Source organism: Lepisosteus platostomus, chromosome 15 (assembly GCF_059453375.1).
Source record: "Lepisosteus platostomus isolate fLepPlt1 chromosome 15, fLepPlt1.hap1, whole genome shotgun sequence".
Lineage (NCBI taxonomy): Eukaryota > Metazoa > Chordata > Actinopteri > Semionotiformes > Lepisosteidae > Lepisosteus > Lepisosteus platostomus.
This window is the reverse complement of record NC_142625.1, coordinates 23,155,128-23,160,990: the sequence shown is the minus strand read 5'-3', so window position 1 is coordinate 23,160,990 and position 5,863 is coordinate 23,155,128. Positions and strand designations below refer to the sequence as shown.

The window sequence follows — 5,863 nt, the reverse complement described above, 5'->3', positions numbered from 1 at the left end:
GTGACTGTTCACACATGTAAGTGAAGTTTCATACTAATCTAAAAAAAACAAGGACATTTTCTGAATTCATGTTCTAAGAAATTGCATTACTCATCTAATTTAGCATCAGCTGTGAGCTTTATTTGACAGCAATGTAGTCTCTGTGTTCATTCAATACTAGATATTGTTACGTTTGCAATATTAACTTTTTGTTATTATTGAATTGTATATGTCCATAATAGTCTTTAATCTGAAATTTAGCACTGTCATTTTTAATTATTTTAAGAATCCACAAAAGCTGTAATATTGCTACACATTGAAATTTATTTCTTCACAAACAGCAATAACTTATGCATTTTTCTTTTTCCACTAAATTAAAAACAATGTGTGTATCCACGAACCAAATACAAACATATAATAAACATAAAACAGGAAACAGTGAAATAAATATGCACCCATTTGAGCTCTTGTTGGTAATTTTGCATTTATAACAATAAAGCATCAAAAGGTTATTGGGTAATTAAATCTTTATACTCATAGGAATCTGCCACCCACTGTCTAAAAATCCATGTTTTTTTCTCTGTTTGACTGGTGCTTCATCAGGCATTCTCTCCTGGGGTTTTGCAACTGACCATGGTAACCGCAAGACTGCATTTAATTAGTTGTCTGCATGGTACCGCTTAGGATTCTGATATCCAGCAACATGATGGTGAGGCTCTGTGTTTGACAAAGAAGAAAAAAGTACACACCTTTAATTATAATGAGTTGCAGTCCAAGGGAAATCTACCAGGAAGCAAGTCACAAACTATTAGCTCCATCACAATTTATTAAACTCCCATTTAAGCACAAATAAACCTTCATCAGGACATATAGACCTCACTCATCTGAGGTCATATGATGTGTAGTATTCTAATGAGATCATTTCCCAATCAAATTCAAGCAATATATGGTTAATTGTAATATAAACATACAGCAAAGAAGCAATTAGATACATACACATTAAACATTTAAAAATTGATTTAAATATTTAATGTTCTCAAGAATGAAACAACAATTAAATTAATATCAATCACTACTTCCTTCATAGATGCAATCTTTTTCTTTAATCATGTGATATATAAACTATAAAGTTGAGCACATTGTTTTAAACACAATTAAATAGTTATTAGTGATTAACAAGGAGGATAATTGATAAAAATGGCTTAAGATCTAAATCAGTGTTCAATCCACTAAAATGTTAAGTCCCAAATGCTTCCCTCTTAGAGAGGAAACTCTAATCCTAGGAAACAGAAAGCATTGTGGAGCTGTGGTTTATGTTTCTGCAGGTTGTAGGTTCAAATCCAAGGTGCATTCTTGAGTAGAAATCTAAATTTTTCCAGCAAAAAAAAAAACAGCTTTATAAGTAATAATAATAATAATAATAATAATAATAATAATTCTTCACACTTACTGTATATAGCACTTTTCTGGACACTCCACTGAAAGAACCTTACAGGTAATGGGGACTCCCCTCCACCACAACCAGTGTGCAGCCCCACCTGGAGGATGTGACGGCAGTCAAAGTGCACCAGTATGCTCCCCACACATCAGCTATCAATGGGGAGTGATGAAGCCAATTCATAGATGAGAATTATTAGGAGGCCATGATTGGTAAAGGCCAGAGGGAAATTTCTGAGAACCCCCCTGGGATTTTTAATTAACCATGGAGAGTCTGGACCTCTGTTTTATGTCTCATCTGAAGGATGGTGCCTTTTTTACAATATACTGTACTGTCCCCATCGGTATACTGGGGGATTGCGACCCACATAGACTGCAGGGTGATCACACACTACTGGTCCCACTAACACCACTTCCAGGAGGTCTCCAATCCAGGTACTGGCCAGGCTCACACCTCCTGAGCTTCAGTGGGTTGTCAGTTGAGAGTTCCAGGGTGATATACTGTAGCTGCTGGTGCAAATGTAAGTTGCTTAGGATAAAAGTTACATTGACAGCCAAATAAATTAGAAATTGCATGAATAGTTCAGCAGAATCAGTGTTCAGCAATACTGAGTAAGATTAATGTTTAGGAAAAATCACTCCAGGTGTACCGCCTGTGAGCTTCTATGACTCACTCATTTGGTTGTGCAATCCTTCGGAACCAAAGGTGAATCTGCTTAATCTGAGAACAAGTATCAGTTCAAACATATTCCAAGTCTGATGCAACCTTAATGCATAATGGAAGGGTACATGAGAGGAAAACCTATTTCCGTAGTATAAACTGTACATACACAAGAATCAGTATTGATGAGTGCATTTCAAGCCACAATAAAAGTAAAATGTACACAGTAACTTGTAAAATCAATTTACATGACAAAATAGATTACATTTCCAGGCATGCGCAGCACCATAATCTGCGATTCAACATAACATCCTGTAACCTGAAGTGGCCCTATGACATTGTAAACAAGCAGGCATCTCTTAATCCAATAGAAATATTACTCTCCATTTTGAGTCAGTTTTGCCAACAAATACTACTACAAGTATCACATACTGCTTGTTTTGTCAACAAATACTACTTACTTGTTAACTCTGCTTGCAAATCACATTGGAACATTTCTGCAGTGAAATATCTGCTGCACAACCTGTACTTATTCGCTTTTACATCGCAGTACATACAGGGTAAGTCATTACAGTAACCAGTGAGCAGAAGACCTGCTTTATGTCGTAATTCGTATTAACTCTCGCTTTCGCCGGTGGGGAGACCAGGGGTTTTTCACAATATGGCGACTTTCAGTACTTTCACAAAGTTCACGATTTTGTGCTTAATCCGAAATTTGTGTTTTTTTTTCTATACTGTCATTGAGTTTATTTTGTTTCCGAGATTTCCTAACCAGGGAGAAACTGGAACTGCAGTTTCCCTTTTAATTCCCCTTCACATTCTGTCGCTAAACTGTCTGTCGTGCCTTTGCAAATAATGATGGAGCAATTTAATGTTTGTATATAGGAAAGCATATGAAAAGATGTATTCCTTTTATAATTCGTCTGTTCCTTTGGTAAAGACAACTACAAAAATAAAAGAAAACAGATTTTGTAATGGTCTTCAAAAACACATTTGAGAAAAAAATAATTTTACAAATAACTTTAGTATTGTAAAGTAACTATAATATACCGTACACATTGTCAAAGTGACTTTTTAATGCTGGCTGGTGCCAATATTTGTGTAATATTCCAAATGTCTGGCCAATATATGTAAATGATAAATGATACTCAGTCCAGCATGAATATACATTTTCAATTTTTAGCAGACAGGAGATTGCACTGTAATGAGCAGGCTATTGCAGAAGTATTCAAAAGTGATTTCTTCCTACTACCTTCCTAGGCAGTGAAAACTTTGTTATGCATTTTTAATTTCTCTAGGGAATTAAGTTCTATGAATTCAGCAGCAACCTGCTTTCTAAATGATAAGGCTAATAGAGGAAAGTTCCCTTGTGGGTGAATTGTTTGATTTAAGGTTCTGTCTCCGTGGTTATGTTGGGATCCAGCTGTTTTTAACAGTGTTAAAAACATCAACAACTCTTGAATTCCATCAATTTGCATTGACTTACTGTATGTTGCAACAAACTGTGACATATGAACTTTTTATGATTTTGAAAGAGTACAAAGTGATGTATAGTGATTTCATATTGATACATTTTTTTCTTTGTAGTTTACAAACATAAATTGAATCATGGAAACAGACTGAAGGTAGGAGAGAATATAATATTGTGAAACAAAAAACAAAATGTCATCTTCTCTCTCAGGAAATGCTGTCCAGTCCATTACTGATGACTAATAGCAGTACTCGACTGTGTTTTCTTTTATTTTATCTAATCTTTAGAGTAATAATTTGAAGAAAGAGCACCAGACAAAGCCTAATTGCCGTGATACCTCTGTGTTTATCAGGATTCATCAAATGATGCTGACATTTCTAAATGGAGGAATAAAAGAGAAATTTTCAGAAAGTTCAAGCCGGAAATCTTTAACAGTAGAAAAAAGTGGAAAAAAAACAAAAATGTCTTTATGTGGACAGATTTAAATGTACATCTGGCATTCATGATATTCATTCACTTTTCTTTGCCGAATATGCTCCGAGATTCTTCCCTTTTAATTGGACTGACTAAATTATTTTTATCCTCTTTTTTAATAATTCTAAATAATACTTGTATATCTAGATATGCAACACGTTACATTACATCCTAAGTTACAACCCGTCCTACTGAAAATAAGAAATCTCCAGACTTATTATTAAGAATTAATGCTCCATTTTCTAACTGCTTTTTCCAAAACAGGGTGTGGAGGGGACTGGGAGACGTGAGCCAGAGTTTTTCCAAGCAAGCAACAGGCACAACACATGATGATACCTGGATGGGGCGCCAATACATTGCATGGCACACAAAGATACAGACTTGCACACAAGCACACCAGGGGCAATTTCCCTACAAGGCAATTCATCTACCAGTATGTCTTTGGACTGTGGGAGGAGGGAACCAGAGCACCCAGGGAAACTCTGCAGACAACACCCCAGGAAATGAACCCAGGGCCCCATGTTTGTGAGCCATCAATGCCTACCACCTTGTCACCATGCCAATCCAATTAGGATTATTCTACCACAAATAGCTTTAGCTTAGGTCTCTGGTAAAACTGTTTTCTATGATGTTTCCGGTTTCTTGGGGTTAAATTAGAAGTTAATTAGATTAATGGAAAAACCACTGAGTCTGCACTGCGTGCTGCTTACATCGTCAATTCACATACAGTAAGTTCATCTCAGAAAATAGTTTTGCATTGTGTATTTTTATAGGAAGTTGCAACATCATAAGACAAAGATAATACTTACTGTACATAGTAAAGACTCTATACCATGCCAGTCAACAAAGGTGTTCATTTGAACTGCAGGTTGAATCTACAGGGCAGATAGAGGTTAACAGAGAAAGCAGCCATTAGCTGAGTATGTCTGGGATTTCCAAAGCAGGATTACACAAATGCTTGAGCCTGCCGGAGTTAAGTGAGCTTGAATTAGCTTGCAATACAGGAGTGATCTGCTTGTCTTCCCATGTGTCTGTGCAACCTTGCAAGAATCATCAGTGACAGCTGCATCATTCCAGGGTTCAGTCAATTTTCTTGTAAGCAGGCTTTTCACCCTGAGAAGTGGTGCCCACCTCTAACAAGTGCACATTTCAGAGGAAAGCTGTATATGATCCCTCATGTGCTGTAGCAGTAAAGCCAAGTTTATTATCAAGTAAGACAACAGTTAACTATGTACAGTGTCCTTTGGCTTGGAAAGGCGCTTTATAAATAAAAGTTATTATTAGTAGTGTTGTGTAAGAAAAAGAAGATCAATTGGTGTTCCCAGATTTCAAAATAAAATATAGTGCCATTGGTTGAGCAAAAAAAGATTCATTATGTCTGCTTATATTATATGTTACTCTACTATACTGCATATTGTATACAGTGTTGGAGTTTTAAACCAAATTTTGAAAAATAGGTAAAGATCTGAAGCATTAGAAGTGTTTTGAATGTAGAAAATCCAGTAAGTGCATATCTATGATGATTGATATTGTATATTATTTATATATTATATATATTATATAATTATCGATTCTTGATATTTGAAGTCATACGCACACATTTACAGTAAGTGAATTGTGTTAAAAATCGGCTTAATCAGAGGTCAGTTTTGGTTGGTCCTTGGAAAAAGACCTGTGTGAAAGATACTCAGTAATAGTCACAAAATAACAAGCAAAGAGAATGGAAAGCCTTGAAGGCCAGTTCAGAATATCAGAGATTTGTCCATCGTTATACTCTTTTTCTGTCTCCTGAACTAAAGCTTCACATTCCTACAGATCCACACAAACATTTAGTATAATTT

General features: G+C 35.7%; 1 long non-coding RNA gene across 1 annotated transcript; it reads left to right on the top strand.

The window, feature by feature from the left end:
- The first annotated feature begins 2,529 nt into the window (after positions 1-2,529).
- Positions 2,530-5,388, top strand: LOC148648267 (uncharacterized). Its single transcript, XR_015926779.1, has 3 exons — positions 2,530-2,637; positions 4,287-4,798; positions 5,176-5,388. It is a non-coding gene; the product is annotated as an uncharacterized LOC148648267 (long non-coding RNA).
- The last annotated feature ends 475 nt before the right edge of the window (positions 5,389-5,863 follow it).